The sequence below is a fragment of the Eumetopias jubatus genome, unplaced genomic scaffold, assembly GCF_037043125.1.
Source record: "Eumetopias jubatus isolate StellerSeaLion01/CBP00866 unplaced genomic scaffold, mEumJub1_p1.0 scaffold_5, whole genome shotgun sequence".
Classification (NCBI taxonomy): domain Eukaryota; kingdom Metazoa; phylum Chordata; class Mammalia; order Carnivora; family Otariidae; genus Eumetopias; species Eumetopias jubatus.
In genome coordinates, this window is record NW_028274811.1 from 144,429,333 (window position 1) to 144,447,985 (window position 18,653).

Here is an 18,653-nt window from a genome sequence, read left to right on the forward strand (position 1 = left end):
AGCAAAATCGACAGCCAGAACTAGGCTGTGATGAATGCGTGGAGGGAAATTCATTTCTTAAAGACAGGATGATTTGTTGCATTTGATGTAAAATTCTTTAAAAAAATTCTAAAATTTCTAAACAAAAAACCTAAGATAAACCCAGAATTATGGACACAGTTTACAGGAGATTCCTACACTTTTAACCAGAATCCAAAACATGATGTGCGCACTTGGAATATGGGTTACCATTTGTTACCAAAGATTATCTGTAGTACAAGGCACTGCTAAGCAGTGGGAAGCAGCAGGTAGTTTGGAGACAGATAAAATTGGACTGCTTCCTGAATTTGTCACTTATAATGTACAGAAAATCTTCTTAATGTTGCAGAGCTTAGCTTACACATTTTTGAATATACTAATGATTATAACATCTATCTCAAGTGATTTCTAGACTGAAAGATTGAAAAGTGCTTTGCCAAGTGGCTGACACACAACAGATGTTCAAATACATTAATTCTCTTCCCCCATTGAAGTTAGGACAGAATCTGCCTATCCACTTGCTGTATGTTTTTTTTAATTCAACAAAACTCTTGAGGACCACTCTGACAGGTATTATTGGAGATACAGGGATGAAACAGATAATGGCTGTGGCCTTCAAGAACCTTAACAATTTGGGATAAGAACCAATTGCATCATCTATAACTTAGAGAGAAGGTGAGCCATAATGAGTTCAATGCTAAGGCACAGGAGGCTGATGGAGAGTGAAATTAATCTAAGCTAGTTGAGTCTCCAAAGGTTTCTCTGAGAATATATAGGGCATACGTAGCCTAAAGCTTTGCATCTTATATTAAGGTTTCCCTGGCCAGTGCAATCACTAGGGAAATTTCCCCTTTTTACTTTATTGTTTCATGTGTGGTAGACTTAACTCACTTATTGGACCAAAAAAAAAAAAAAAAAAAATCCTGAAGTTAGTGACTTCATCACAGGGGCAAGGCTAGTGTTGATTTCCACCATGGTGTCATAGGTGGGGAGAAAAACAAACAAATAGGTTTGGAATAAAAGACCAGAGATATGTAATCTTCTTCATTCTCAGGATGTTTTTTAATCTATATAATGTGCTCATCTCACTAATTCCAACAGTTGGTAGGATGAGTGAACAAGGTAGTATCTATAGGACAGCATCTTAACTGTTAACTGTCAAATACCATAAAAATGAAAGTTATTTTTATTATGAGTAGAGCTCAACTAGTAACTGTTGATTGATTAAAACTTGTAATTACACTGCTTAGAAAAGGATTTTCCATTCTCTAAGGGAATCACTGAGATGTTTCATTGAGGGCATCTGAATGAATTTTTAACTCCCTGTTTAAAATTAGTCAACCATACAACTCATATATCCAAACAATTCCTAGAGTTTATTGGACATAATAATATTCTCATATTAGTGTTGATAATATTTCAACTTTTGCTGTAGTAAAATGATGCAAAGCTTTGGTAGAATAATAATGGCAATCATATCTTAAACTCTGTAGGAAACTAAGTTGAAAATTTTGAGAATACAGGTTTTCACACTATCAAAGTAAACTGTTTCAGATTTTAGGACAATGGTCTTGCAGATAAACAAAATTACAATTTTTTCCTATCATCCCCTTATTTCCCTTAAGAAGTACTGTACCTGCTAGTACCTTTGGTTAGAAAATTTAGAATGTCTACATTTAAAAAATAATCTAATTTTATAATTGAATTTTCTTTGATTTCACATTTTTACTTTACTTAGAAAGACAAAGTCTACTTGAACAAGTGTACTTGCAATCTAGGCTTATCACTACTAGACTATATTCTCTGGGAAATTTACACAATTACTCTGATTTCAGCTGCTTTATCTTAAAAATGAAGCTTAGCCATTGTTGTAGGAAAATTTCAAGGGTCAATGACACTGTATATTTTAAACCATATTTTAAGTGTTCATTCAAAGGTATTACTTATATTTGGGACACCAAATTTTCAAGCTCCTTAAAAATCTGTGTTCACATAAAATTTCATATCAATACTGGTTGAGAAAAATTACTTATGCCTGTATTTCAATTTGCAAATTATGAAATATGTCTTCATTAAAACAAGACCTACCACAAAAGTCATATTTATAAACAGTAAAATTAGGTTTCCAAGTATATTTTTGAATGCCCAACTCTGTGTCAAAATGAGCCTCTGCTAACTCATGGCTATTAATTTAAAAATAATTCATATTGGCACTATTTCAGACTACTTTCACAGGTATGTTCAACTTCTAAAATCTCAGAGGAAGTACCAAGGCTAAATAAGCTAAATGGATGGCTAAATAAGAAAGAAGTAAAAGCCTCCTTTAGGAATGCAGAGACCCTGGCTATCTTCTCAATTCTATCCTCTGCTCTGACTCAGTCAACTGGAAACTTCAAGGTGACAGCCACCCACCCTCTCCCGGAAAGCTCCTTTACTCTATAAACGTGAGCTGGATGAACTAGATGATCTCTACATTTTGACAGAGCTCAAAAACTTATTTCTTTAATTAACCAAGAAGGAACAACAATAAGGAAATGAGCCTTTATATATCAAATATAATTCAGTAGTAACAATTCCCAAACATTCAAAATAAATTAATATAAAAATAATCAGTGAATTTTTGGAGCCCAGTATTACACAGATAATTTTAAAAATCTGAATCCATAATATTCACTTGAAAATACTACCAATCATTTTAATTTAAAATAAATTTAATTCAAAATAAATCAATCTTCCTTTTTTTTTTTTTGGAACCCTTCCAAGGGATATGAAGTAAAGGATTGGAATTCGCTTAATCTGTGCCTAGCCAAAATTTTTACATCTTTCAAAGCTCCTTCACTTCTATATAACCAATGGTTTCCCACGTAAAATTCTACTATGCAGATTATCATTTAACAATTCACAGCATACTTCCTTGTATTTATCTCTAACAGCCTTCCTTAAATATTGTGATGATAAGAGAAACCACTGAGATGAGAAAGTTGAAGCTGAAATTACGTACATTGCTCATAATCAAAGAAAAACATGAGAATTTATTAGTAGAGAGTGACAAGTGTTAACTCTTGTAAGGATGGCTTTAAAATGTAAATATATTAAGCTGCATATGTGATTCCTTTCTTTCATGTCATTAAATACAGGATGTAGAAAATAACACTGTATAGATGCTAGAGAAAAATCATGTCACAGAGTCTGTGCCCTTGAAAAGTTTTTCTCACATGCTATAAATTTTGTTTTTGGCATTGTCTAAGTGCAATAAGCTTTGTTTGTTAAATGAGTTTATTTCCTATGTTATTTCTGCACCTATTTAAGTTATACAAATAAAAAAATCAAAACGTATAAATATTTTTTTAAAAGCAAGAAAACAGGGGTCCCTGGGTGACTCAGTCAGTTAAGCATCTGACTCTTGATTTCAGCTCTGGTCATGATCTCAAGGTGGTAAGATCAAGCCACCTGTCAGACTCCTTGCTCAGCAGGGAGTCTGCTTGATGATTTCCTCTCTCCCTCTCCCACTGCCCCTGCCCCTGCTCTCGCTCTCCCTCTCTCAAATAAATAAATCTTTAAAAGAAAAAAATAAGAAAACAATATCCACAAAAAAGGAAACCACATCTTATATCCTGTTAACAGAAAAGATATGTCATGAAGTAAACTCCCTATTACTTAATATTCTATTAATCTGTACTTATAAAATAATTTCTGTAACCAACAACATTGATCCCGAGTTATTGTGAGATCTTCAAAGATTTTTACATAAAATCAGACCAGTAGGTTTTATTTGGGTTACTTTGTATGTTTGTGAATTAAGTATTTATTAAGGTCCTACTCTGTGCTCAGGAATTCAATCCACACACCGCTGTCCACAGATCCCTACTCTCCAGATCCACATTACTGTACCAGCCTCCCTGCCTCGTTGCCTACTGATCTTCATTAGAACACAGTGATCTTCACAAAATCCAAAACTGATCATTCGGATTTCCCCATACCAAGATAAAATAAAATATTCTCAACATTTCATGCAAACCCTTTTCCCCAGACTACTTAACTATCTTCATTTCTTCATACGCACACCCTAAGCTCCAGTATTAGCTACATATTATTTCCTTAGTTAGTACATATACTAGCTATGTTATTATTTCCTTAAGACAAATTCATTCTCACCCTTTGGCCTCTATACCTATACTTTGTATTAAGGCAGTAACTATGATTTTCTCTATTATTAAGATGTGTTGTTTTTTGGCTTTTGTTTTAATCATGAAGTCTGTTGGATTCTGCCTCATGTCTTTTCTGCATCAGTGGAGGTGATCCTGTATTTTCCTCCTTAGGCTCTATCAACACAGTAGATTATACTTTTAGATTTCCTAATATTGAAACCACCCTTGTATCCTTGCAGTAAATTCCTCCTGGTCCCAATGTTTCTATTTTAAATGAACTGTTTGTTTGTGTTCTTACACAGGATTTCTGCATTAATATTTATAATTAAGATCAGCTTGTAGCTTTTCTGTTCAGTGCAATTTTTGCTGGGATTAAGGATCCAAGTTACTCTAGTTTCATAAATCAAATTTAGATATTTTCCTTCTTAGTTCTTTACTCTGGGACAATTTACATTGCATTATAATTATTTGCTCTTTGCTAGATTTGCTTCATGAATTCGTTTGGACCTGGAACATCTTTTTTTTCCTGAGCCTGGAACTTTTTATGGGGGAATTCTGTAACTACTTCCTCTCTATTATGCATTAACTTCTTTCTTTATTTCTCCCACAAAAGTAGTGGATTTCTTTCTGGGATTTGAATTTTCAATTTTCTTAACTGTTATTTTGTCTATTTTGTTGATTTTCTTCAAACAACTAGTTTATGGATTTATTAGCTCCACTGTTTTTTCTATTTTCCAATTTGTTAAATGATGGAAATTTGCTAGGAGAGTAGAACTTAAATGTTCTAAAAAATGTGAGGTGACAGATATGTTAATTAGCTCTCCGGACGGGGAGGTAGGGGGCACTTTTTCACAATAAGTAGGTACACACTAAATACTTTACGGTTTTGTCAATTATCTCATTGAAGCTGAAAGAAACTGTTTTACTTTTATTAATTCCTTTAATCTGATTTATTTTTTATTCACTTCAGTACTCATTTCCTGACACTTTGATCTAAGTGTGTTATTCAGTAATTTTCATGCTTAAAATTTTATTAATACAAGCATCTGTTGCTATAACTTTTCTTGAGAAAGTGTTTTAACTGTGCTTCATGGATTTGGGGGGTGTCATTCCACTATTTATTTTTATTTAAAATCCTTAGTTTTAAACTTTGTATCCTCTTCAACCCAAGCTTGATTATATACATATATATATATATATTTTTTAAGACTTTATGTGTATGTTGAGTGTGTGTGTGCTTGCATGTGTGGTTTCTAGAGTAGATTATTATAAATGTTCCATATGTCATTTAAAAAAGTATATTTATATTACTGGGTTCAAATTATATGTAACTATATATAATATATAAATACATATTGTAATATTATATACTATGTATATTTTTCCTACATCCAATGCTCCCACCATGATTCATGCCACATTAGTCACCACCTGGATTTCTGTAATTACATCTTAAGAGTTCTCCCTCCTCTTCCTTTACCTACCTATAGTATTTTCTTAACACATTTTCTTAACACACCTCACAGCAGAATGCTCCCTTTAAGATACCAGTGAAATGGGACCCTCCTTTCTCTCAGAGTGAAAGCCTGCTTTGTAAGGGTGTCTCTGACCTCCCTCTTAGCAAGTTGCCTCCATCCACTGTCACCTCGATGTGCACTGAAAACTACCATTGTATTCCTAATTTAGGACTAGTTCCCTTTTTTGCCTAAAATATTCTGCACCCAGGTACTCACACGGTTAAAGTCCTCTGCTCCTTCAAATTTTTGTTCGAATACGACTTTCTCAAGGAAGCATACTCAAATCACCAGATTCAAGTGCCACGTTCACCCTCCTGTGCCCACTGCACTCACAGCCCACCTGCCTTCTTCCACCTTCCCTTTCTCAATCCTTTCACTGAATAGCACACCTGACGGTTTGCATATTTATTTATTACAAAATATTATTTATTATAATACTTATTATACATTATAATATTGCATATTATCAATTATAATTATACTATCACTTATGTATTATAATTATTGTTCTTTGCTTGTTGATTCTATTCACTCCAAGCTGCCAAAATTCAAGCTCTTTAAGAGTGGGGGTTTGTGTTTGGCTCACTGATATATCATGATCTACAGGATCATGCTGGGCACGTAACTGCCACTTAGGAAAACTTTTCTGAATAAACAAAATGCAATGAATTTCATAGGCAAATACATTGTTAAATAAAGTAAATATCCATTTAAAAGTAAATCAGGGCTGTTATCAGATATGAATATAAAGATATCAATTCACCTTCTTGAATGAAAAGGAAATGTAGTGTCTCCTTTGAATCTCCTACTTAATAAAACAGGATTTTCTTCCTCTACCTTCTTCATTGAAGAACAGATTATTGGAATATAATCCATGTCCAATTTACCTCTACCAAGTGAACTTAAGCCTCTAGTAGGCATAAAGTAAGGTTGTAAGTGATAATCCTTACATAGGCAAAGGAGTTTTGCAGGTTTGAAAATTTTTCCTAAATTTGAAAATTTTCTGATCTGTTTCAAGTATTTGTCAACTGCTACTATTTGGCATGCGATAGAATATTTCATATTTTTAGAGAAAAAAAAATTTGTAAACAACTTGTGAGCACTGAGTGAAAGTTTTCTAATAATAGAAAAGCATATGCAACGGAGTCCGACTTTCAAGACAACTGGCTCTCAAAGAGGTAAAGCAGTTTTTATAGTTCAAACTATTGTATAGTCAACAACTTTAGTCAATTTAAATGTAAGATGCTTTTGTCTTAAAAGGCCAATCTCAAAATTCAGGGCTTTGGGGATGCTCTAATTTTTCTGGCCTTCAGGAAATTCTTATAGTGATTGTTTATATCAGATTTTGAAGAATGTAAGCTTTTTTTGGCCTACTTTTTATTCTCCTCCCATCAAAATGTGTGATAAGGCTATAAGGGCAAGAGAGTAGATTTACAATCCCAGCACCTTGTGGCTATCCACGAAAGCATGAAATTGATAAAATAATGATTTTTCTTATTCAGAATGATTTTTCTTATTCAGTTTGACAACCTTTTCTATTTGGCCTATATTATCCATAGAGGGAAAACTGATGGTGTTGATTAATATATAATGCTATCCTGTGGTAGGGTTTAAAACTAGAAAATACTAAATAAGGAGGCTTTTTGTTATTTACTCACCATATTTCTCATGGGAACACAACTTCTTTTCATTTTCTTGTCATTCACTCCAAGCCTGGAAACCAGAATTAGCTGCAAGGCTGGATTTTGTAAGCCCCAGAGTAGCAACAGACCTGTTGAAGAGGAAGAGTACACATCATCTCTGTGTACAAAACATAGCCTTTATTTTTAATTTTGGAATGTTGCATCTAAACAAATGGCATTTTCCTTGAATAATTATTACATCTCTGGCATGGCCATGATTGAAAATTTGGTTTCTGTTTACATTATCCTACTAATTTTTTGGCGTAAAATTATAGAACTCAAAAATCACTTAGATCAATTGTTTTTCAAACAAGAATTATCATGTCATATTTTCAAAAGAATCACCTTCTTTAGTTATTCTTTTTTACTTATTTATAATACATCCACAATTTCTCATAAGGGTTTTTTTTTTTCATGAATTCTGAGAAATCAGTAAGAAGCCACCCCTCAAAAGTTGTATCATTACAATTTTCTCAAATAAGTCCTCTTAAATTGATAGCTAGATTAAAAGGAAAGGTTTTCTCAGAGTCCCACCAGAACAAAGAACATTAAACAAAATCACCAACATTTCAAAGCAAATCAATACGGTTAAACTTTCCTTCAGTTCCGTCCAGACCTACGTAACTGATTCTTGTTCTTCTGATCTTGAGTCAGCCGTTTACCTCCTGAAATCATTTACTTCAGCAATAAACCTGGAAATCCTGACTCAGTCCCCATCCGTGAAGTGTTTGCTCCAGAGGCAGTCCCCTCTGGCGCTGGGAGCCTGAGCTTCTGGCCTTATTTCCTCTTTCCTGTATCATCTGTCCAGAGCGCTTGCTACAACCCTTTCTACCAACATTCTGAGAAACTGGTCTTATTTGTCGTTTCTCCCAGGAGATTAAGCTTTTGCTTTGCAACTTGTAGCAGGAGCTTTTAAGCAATAACAAGAGAATAATGCTAACAACGTACTGAGAAAGACTACACGATCAGAATGGAGGAAGATAAAATTCCCTAGTGGGGCATGAAATACAATTATATCACATGGACTCAGTTAATGGTTACTCTCAGGGTCAAGAAGACATCATGACCAGTGAAGGCATTTGCAAATCTCCCGGACTGTCCAACTATCCTATGAAACATGTGTTAAGATTTTCAACATTGACAATTATATCTTACTCCTAGAAACAGAATTTTCTTAAAAATCAGTTTGTTAACAAATAACTGTGCTAGAGTTTCCACATGATTTGTGATTAGAATATATTTATATCAATTGCAAACATAATATATATGACATGTTTGTATTAAAATTATGGCCTTGATAAAAATATTTTTCATTGCCTTATTGGGCTAATTAAAAATATAGAGTGGCTCAGTCAGTTAAGCGTCTGACTTGGGCTCAGGTCATGATCTCAGGGTTCTGGGATCGACCCCAGCTTTGGGTTCCCTGCTCAATCTGCTTCTCCCTCTCCCTCTGCCCCTCCCCTTACTCGTGCTCTCTCTCTCTCTCTCTCTCTCAAATACATAAATAAAATCTTTTTAAAAAATAAAATAAAATAGAAGATATAAATGTTTTTCTGACCTACTTATTTTGCTATTCCTTACATTACATGTTAATGCCTCACATTACAAATTACTAGAGTGTGCCTTTGGTGCTCCCCACAGCTACTTTTAATTTGGGGCCTGATTTTAGAAGGCAATATCAAAAAATAATTATCAGAGAAGACTTATTATTACATCAATAAATGAGTATAAGCCATAGGCACCTCAGGACAAGAAACAGTTGCTGTCTCGTTTATACAATTAATCTGTTAGACAATATTCTTTAAATGAAGAAAACCAACCATTACGAACTTTATTTTTCGTAGAAGTCAGAACTTTTGCTAAAAGCAATTCAAGAACATGATAAAATTAACATCAAAAGCACAATAAGTTAACAGGTTCTCAGGAAATGAGAGTTTTCTGCTGAGAACATCTGTTTTCTGGGCGGGACACACTGATATTTGCTGTGCTGTTTAAGAACAATTTTCTTCCAAGTTAGTGTTTGATTCCTCTCCCTTATTTATAAGTTACTTTGATTAATAATGACAAAATACATATGCCCGTTCTTAAAATACATAAATACACATGTAATAAAACATAATAATAGCGGGGGCGCCTGGGTGGCTCAATCACCTAAGCATCTGCCTTCAGCTTGGGTCATGATCTCAGAGTCCTAGGATCGAACCCCCATACGGTTCCTGCTCAGCAGGGCACCTGCTTCTCCCTCTCCTTCTGCCCCTCCCCCCTTTTGTGCTCTCTCGCTCGCTCTCTCAAATAAATAAAATCTAAAAAACAAAACCATACCATTAGCTTTAGTATAGTAATTTTAAGCGTATTATAAGTAACTCATATACCACAATGAATTTACCATCTTACTCATAATTTACTGTTTTTATATAGACAAAAAATAAGCAAAATACTGCTTGCTTTGAGACTAATTACTTTGGTTTTCTCTATCAATTTCAACCTCCCTTAGAAAGTACCAAATAATTAAAGTTTAACAATTTAAAACAATCCAAAATGTTGGAAACTACATTATCTTGTGTTATCTCGGAGTAACACAATCACCGTTGATAAAAGGATTGTCAGAGAGATAACACTTACCAGTTTCGCCTGGTGACTGAATTCCTCCCAAGGCCGCTGCCCAGATGAAGACAGAAGGTCGGGAGGTGGAGGAAAGAGGGGCAGAGGGCGAAGGAGTGATACATGTTGGAGGAGGTCATCGAGAGGCCGCGACCACCGGCTGATCCACGAGCTGGGTCTGGACAGTCGGGGGCTCCGCGCCGGCTTTCTGTCCGTGGAATGTACCCCTGCGCTCTGCTCCCACAGTGGGAGCTGTTTTCAAGGATGCAGCCTTGAGAGAGCAGCGCGGGGTTGAGACGTCTGGTGGGGTGTGGATTCAAAACTCTCTTCTGAGCTTTCTGGGAGAAATCTTCCGTGGGCTGCGGGAGGGAGAGACCAGAGGAAAGAGGCACGCCGCTCCAAGGTGGAAGGGGGCAGTTTTAATAAGCAAAGGAAATTTACAAATGAGCTTGCCTTGGGGGGCGGCGGGGGCGGGGTGGGCAGCGAGACAACCAGATCCACACACCTGCCCGCCAAATCTTAAAAGCTTATAAAAGGGGTTTACTGGGTGCTACACGTATACCAAGCGGGTGTTCTCCACACCACATCACTACCCTCAAGGCTGTGTTCTCCGAGCAGTCTGAGAGCAGGAAAGGCGAGCAGAACCCACGTTCCAGAGATGGGGGTGGGGAGAGAAGCCTCCAGTGCCGGGTGCAGCTCACAGCTTGCTCTGCGGTCACGTCTGTTCAATGACCTTCCCCGACATGCTGCATGTGACTGAACTCTGTTAAAGCTTCTGTATAGGGCGCCTGGGTGGCTCAGTTGGTTAAGCGACTGCCTTTGGCTCAGGTCATGATCCTGGAGTCCAGGGATCCAGTCCCGCATCGGGCTCCCTGCTCAGCAGGGAGTCTGCTTCTCCCTCTGACCTTCTCACCTCTCATGCTGTTTCTCTCTCTCTCTCTCTCTCTCTCTCAAATAAATAAAATCTTCAAAAAGCAAAAAAGCTTCTGTATAAATTTTTAAGATTCTGGCTGGTGGCTGCAGAGATCGACTTGTCTTAACCGCGAACGGACACAAGCCTCGTAAGTGAAGTCTCTTGCCTGTTCAACCTGCCACCTACTAGTCCGGAGTGTCCTCCCTCTGTCTTCCCTGTCTCCCTGCCCTCTGTGTACTGGGCGGTTTCAGATTTCTCCTGGGAACTCCCAAGATTGTGAGCCAACAAAAGAGGGAAGGGAAGGCAATTAATAAACTGCTTGATCAAGCCAGGTATCACTCTGGATCAATGGAGCTTAAATTCTGCATACTAATTTCTGCCGTCAGTGGAGAGCAGGTACCTCTGTGTTATTACACCCCAAGAGTATTTAGTCATATCTAGTAGGTGAATTCCATGTGGCTGATCTTGGTGGGACCTCCAAGTTTCCTGTAAGAAAAAAAAAATAATTTAATAACATTATGTTACATTTCTACTTGCAATAATAACGGATAAGAGTGAGTCCAATTTAAAGAACAACTAGCTTCCAGAATAGAAAAGGAAGGCATTATCTATAATACAGATTGTTGTATGGCAATTGAAATTTTTGACTGGATAATGCTGGTGTCATTAAAAACCAAACTGTTTTATCGTGGTATATTTCAAAATGCACAGCTTTTAGGATGCTCCCATTACTCAGACTTTCAGAAAACTCTCTCGTTACTTGTGACTTACTATATCAGAATGCAAAGCTTTTAGAAATGTGTCTTCTGAGTTACAAGATATGCTACTAGTGTCCAAATGGCTAGGGCAAAGGAAAATATATTAATTTGTTTTATTATTTTCTTAATGACAATATTTTCAAATGAGAAAATATAATAAGTGACATGTAATAAAAATACATGCTCTAATCCTCTGTCACAACATATTTTTTTTAACTTAAATATATGAGAGATCAACATTTAGGTCAATATTTAATGCTGAAGTGGCAATATCCATGAAAATAACTTATTTGGGTGATTACGGGATGAAGAAATAACATTTAATAAAAGATCTACTTTGCTTGTTACTAAATTAGCTCATGCATGAACACAGAAATATTGGTAAATAACTTCTTTTGTTCGCTAGATAATAAATGTATTTTGCAATTACAATAGTAAACTGGATTTAAGATAAATTAAAATGTTAACAAAACAGAAAAATAAAGCAAAACTGTACTCAGGAAAGATCTAGAAAACATGCATCCTAAGCCACAAAAGAATATTTAAATTCTGGGTTTCACACATAGTGATTCCCAAGGTTCCATATTCTTTGCCAAGTCCTCAGATGGTCTCAACAATTTTACTATACATGGATTTCCTAACTATAAGCAGTAAAAAAGGGATTAACTCCGATGTCAGGCCTGCTCTTGTTTTGGTAAATTAATTTTTATTGGCACACATCCATACCCATTCACTAATGTTTGCTTACGACTGCTTTTGTGCTAAAATGGCAAGTTTGAGTAGTTGTGATAAAGACTGGATGCCCAAAAACCTAAAATATTTCCCATCTGGCCATTACAGAAAAAGCTTTCTGATTCCTGTTCTATGTTAAAGATAACAATTTGAAAGCTGGGATAAACCATAGTAGGGCTGATAGAGAATGTCTGAGAAAAACTCATCCTCAGCTATGTATTTACTTATCTCTTTATTTATTTACTTTTCTTCTCTGAAGGCCCAACAATATTATTTTATTTATGTGCTGAGAGTTATTTTGTATATAAGCCAAACTCTTAATTTTAATACCAACTGTTGTTCCAATGAGCTATCCTGGTTATATATGAAAGGACTTCTAAATTTTAATATAAATGTATTAATTAGCTATTGCTGTGTAATAAACCCCCTGAAAACTCAGTGGTATTCAGCCATAAGCATGATCATTACTCACGAGTCTGAAGGTCAGCTGACCATTGTAGATTGGGCTAAATCTGCGGATGTTTGGTGGGCTTTTCCATGTGTTTGTAGGTCAGCTGGGCGATGGATAGACGACCCCACCTTCTCCAGAGTCTGGGCTCTCTTCCTCCAGTTTCTCGTTTGGCAGAAATCCCAGAGGCAGCAGAAACATGAAAAGCCTCTTGATACCTTAGTTCAGAAGTGAGGGTGAATTAGAGAATCGGAAAACTTTTGCAATCAGTCTACCATATGTCATACATGTTAAAAATTACAACTAAAAGATTTTTTTGTAACACTTTTTTGGGGAAGCAAAAAAAATGTACAAAGTACAAGGATGCAAAGAGTGTTAGGGAAGCTGGGCCATTTTTGTAATCAATCTATTTCCAATCTCATAAATTACAACTGAATACTTTTTCTACATCACCTTTTTTTCTGGAGTAAGTGAATGCTTCACTTTTCTTCATGACCCTTTTTCCTTTGAAATACTGTGGTACTTTTGCAACGATATGGATGGAACTAGAGTGTATTACACTAGATGAAAGAAGTCAGGCAGAAAAGGACAAGCACCGTAAGACTTCACTCCTATGTGGAATTTAAGAAACAAAACAGATGAACATAGGGGAAAGGAAAGAAAAATAAAATAAAATAAAAACAGAGAGGGAGGCAAACCAGACTCTTAGCTATAGAGAACAAACTGAGGGTTGCTGGAGGGAATTGGGTGGGGAATGGGCTAGATGGGGGATGGGCATTGAAGAGGGCACTTGTAATGAGCACTGGGTGTTGTATGTAACTGATGAATCACTACATTCTACTCCTGAAACCAGTGGTACACCGTATGTGAACTAAGTTGAATTTAAATAAAATCTTGGAAGAAAAAGAAATAAATAAAATGAAATACTATGGTATTTTTGGAAATTTTAAAACAAATATTTAGGTTATTTGTTAATGGTTTTAATTCATGGATTTTTTTTCCTTCTGTGATTTGATAGGTAAGGTTTTATGCCACAAGTGAAACTCTTTTTAGAACTTAAGATACAGATAAAATTTGTCAAGAGCATAGCTTTCTGTAACTTCAACCAAAATTTATCTCTTTAGCATGGTTAGGAAGCTGGGGTATTTCTAAAACATGCAGGTTATTGGGTTCTAGTCCTAGAGTTTTGATTTATTAGGTCTGAAATAGAATCCTGCTTTTGCTTAGGAACTCTGACTATAGAAGTCTGATATGTTTGGGTACTTCACCTAGTTAAGAATAAAACTATATTCACGAAACATAACACATATTAGAGAACTTGCTGGTTATACTCTGCTTCATATAAGCTATTTAAAATCAGGGTCAGTGGAGTCAAAAAAAAAAAAACATCAACCACAGAAATCATGGAGGTATCTATAGAAACCACAGCAATTTATTTTGGAACACTGCCTCTTTAATTAATACAGCGTTGATATTAAGCAATCAGACTTATCACTAGGTGGCAGTGCAGAAGGTAATATTTTCATCCAGAGAAAGCTGGTGCAAAGGGCCAGAGCTCAGTGGGCAACGGACAAACAGAAAGGGAAGTTTGCCTAAATAATAGGACAATGGAATATGACAGCATTAGCAACTAAAATTTGAATATCATTTTATATTTTGTAAAAAAATTATCTCTTTATTTGATACTCGAAACAACAGAAATGAAACAATAGACATTGTATTTTTACATTATAGATGAGGACTGTAAGATCATAGTGGTGCTAGAAATACTTGCCTACGTTTACACAGGGGGGGAGTAAAAATATGCTCAAGACATGCTCATCTTCAGACTCTGGCTGAATTATATTATGCCTCTAGTAAAAACCATAAATGAACACATAAGCAAAATCAGATTTATTTATTTAGGTATAGCAAGGGTGAACACAATCCAGAGCAACTTTGGGGCATCTCAGTAATAGGGACTTGGAAAGGCAGTCATAGGAAATTTGGGCCTATGCTGGATAATTAATTCTAAGCAGAGTGGTTTAAGGAAGCAGGGGTCAGTCCTGGACTAGAGTTGTCAAAAATGAGAAGCAGTGTTACAGTAATAATAACACAAATATTAATGCAATCAATTATGCGTTACAGAATTAATTGTATTAATACATGTAAACAAATTATAGATACAACTATATAATATAAATAAATGTATGATTATATAAATAAAATTATATATTTATTATTGTATATTTTAATGCATATTATATTCTATATATAATGTACACTATATAAAAATGTGTTACTAGTATATAATATATATTGTATGTATTATATAATATAAAAGTAATACCATGTGATTAATTATAACTATATTATTATTAACATATAAATTTTAATAATATTTATCTAGGATGCTGAAGGAATAAAGTGGGTCCAGCAAGGTCATTGGTAACAAAGCAAACATCATTCACATCAGACAAAAGAAGGAGATATTTGGGCATCTCTGTGGTTATGTAATGGCCTTATTTTTATCTTGTTCCATATACTCACAGAGTCATCTCTGTCTGCCTTGTTAATACTCTGTGTCTGCGCTAGCTTGGGGAATATAAAGATTTAGTTGCCATTTAATGTAAGCTGAGTAGTTCTTCCAGATTCTTGATGGGTAAAGTACTTAAAGACTTTATTATTTCCAATAATAATGGAATGCAAGAATATGACCATTTTTACATGATAGCAAAATACACTGGTTAGCAGAACTTGATCAGATAATTTTGAGGAAGAAAAATTCTGTGTACTACCCTTTTTTTTTATTATTCAAGTATAATTAACATACAGTGTTACATTAGTTTCCGGTGTGCAATATAGTGATTCAGCAGTTCTATACATTACTTGGTGCTCATCACAGTAAGTGTACTCTTTAATCCCCATCACCTATTTCACCCTTCCCCCACCCACCTCCCCTCTGGCAACCGTGAGTTTGTTCTCTATATATGAGTCTGTATTTTGTTTGTCTTTTTCCTCTTTGTTTCTTAAATTCCACATATGAGTGAATCATACAGTATTTATCCTTGTCTGACTTATTTCACTTAGCATTATACCTTTTGGATCCATCCATATTGTTTGCCAATGGTAAGATTTCATTCTTTTTTATGGCTGACTAATATTCCATTTCCATATATCACATCTTCTTTACCCATTCTTCTATGGATGCACAGTTGGGTAGCTTCCATAGCTTCGCTGTTGTAAATAATGCTGCAGTAAACATGGGGGTCCATGTTTCTATTGAACTGTGTCTATTTGTGTGCCATATACTAACTATCTTTAATTAAAGGATAGTATTTCGTATAGTCAGACCAAAATATAACTTACTTTAATTATAACAAGGCAGTATTTCGGGTTTGGTTTTGTTTTGTTTTTTATTGAAGCACATAATCAAAGGAGAAGCAGAGATGTCAAGGCCTGGATACCAGAAATAAGTAAATAAATCATTCATTCACTAAATTAGCCCAAGGCTCTGTGGGGACATCAAAACTTCACTTAAATTGTGAAATTAAGAGTTTTTAAAAGGATGTTGCTAATGTTTATTTAATCATCAAAGACATAGCAATGTGACAGATACAATTAAGAAAACCAGGAACTTAAAATTAATGAACACTAACCTAAGGCAAACAACATATGACAATATATTTCTTAAGTTTAAAATTAACCAGATATGTTTCTTAACATAAGTCTTCATGTGTAGAGAAAATTTTCTCACACTGAACATGATCAAAAAACAATTATTATTTATAAGGACAAACAAGAAAGTTGGCAAACATACAAGAGAACTTCAGCTTACAAAGAAGAAATTAATTTAAAAGATCACCCACAAACAATCCTCATTCTTTATATAATTCAATATAATATTAGAAAGTTTGGAAAATTCTGATGTAGTATCCAGATGTAAGATATTTTAGTATCTCACATCTCTGAAAGCTATGTTTTACTTTTTGATATCCTTCATCTCACTCAGAGTTTCACACAGGCTTTTTGACTTCTCTAAATAAAAACATTATAATGCATCAAATTAATCAAATCAAATAATTGAATCACTCAGAGCTCTAATTACTTTGATTAGACCCTTAAATTATAAGGTAGCTTTTCATTATCTAATCAATTAATGTCACCTGTGTACAAAAACAAATAAATATGAAAGGACATTTTAGTAAGTTCATTTCACTAAATGTATTATTATATATTTATTAAATGATAATTAGAAATTTTCCTAAGAAAACATTCTATTTAAAGACTAAAATTTTTGTGGAAAATAACTTTCTGGGGCACCTGTGTGACTCAGTCGGTTAAGCATCTGCCTTTGGCTCAGGTCATGATCCCAGGGTCCTGGGATCGAGCCCCACATCCGACTCCCCACTAATTGGGAAGCCTGCTTCTCCCTCTCCCTCTGCCTGACACTTCCTCTGCTTGTGCTCTCTCTCTCTCTCGCAAATAAATAAAATCTTTAAAAAAATAATAACTTTCTTACTCTCTTTGACCCTGTTACATATTTGCTGACATTTGAAGAATCCACATTTTAAAATAGTAACACCTAAGATACAAACAAAATCTTAGCAGGCCAACATTTATTTATTTTAAGGAAAATAATATTGAAACACACCGAAACAAATATTGATGGTTTACATTACAGGATATTTGGACTTATATACAGGAATAAAGTTTATAAGATGTGTCCTATAGAAAATAGAGTGGCCTGATCTTATGTATCTTCATAATATGAAATGCTTTTCAATTAAAAAATATCAGTCTCTACACTTTTGCCAAAGAAAATATCAAAGCTGCAACTAATAAAGAGTGGCGTACAGCCCTCGCTTCACATTAGATTCACCTGTATTAAGACTAACCCCCCTTCCCACAAAAAAAAAAATTGTTCCCCTGTGAACTCTCTCTCTTCCCAATTAATTCTGAAGAGTGGTAGTGTACATCATTTCTGATTTCCTGGAATTGACAATGATAGATTAGCAACTCAGTTCTACGGCATTACTTAGTCCGTATTCTAAGTTCAAAGGATCAGCTGATGGGGTACTTGGCGAGCTGTCTAGGGGCTTGCTGATACCTGTCATTTCAAGCAGGACCAGTGATAAAAATCCCACCTGACACTCCTCACCTCTCCACCCTCTGCTTCAATTGAGTGTTGTTCAACCTTACTCTTTTCTCCTCTACTTTTTGGGGTGTTACATGCTATATTTTTTTTTTACTTACTCCACCTATTTAATATACATATTTTTAAAATTTAACTTAAATCAAATTATGGCTTTATCCACCACTTCAGCTCTTGTTTTTATTCAATCAATATTAGCTGGGTTTTAGTCTCACTTTTACAAATGTTTTTGTTTACCCTTCCTCCTTTTGTGTTGGAAACTATCCATTTTCCCTCCTGTCTGAGGAGGGTAGTTAGTGGTAAATTCTGTTCTGTTATTTAAAAGTGTCTTTATCAGCCTTCTTTCCTAAAAGATCTTTTGTCAAGAGTAGACTTATAGAACAGATGTTTTTCTCTAATTCAATAGAAATGTAATTCTATTATGTTCTACCTTCCCTGTTGCAATTAAGAGGCTATTAGTCTTTCCTCACTCTGAAAATGACCACCTCTCCAAACTTATCCACCACTTTAAAACCTTCTCCTTTGCTTTGCTGTTCTACAACTTCTCTGGGATGTGTCTGGGCTGATATATATATATATATATGTATGTATGTATATATATTTGTGTTGTTCTGAAGCCTTGGATTTTTCATTCTCTAGATTATCTAGATCATTCTGGATCTACAGAAATCAAGATCAGCCTGCTGAATTCTTATTCACCTT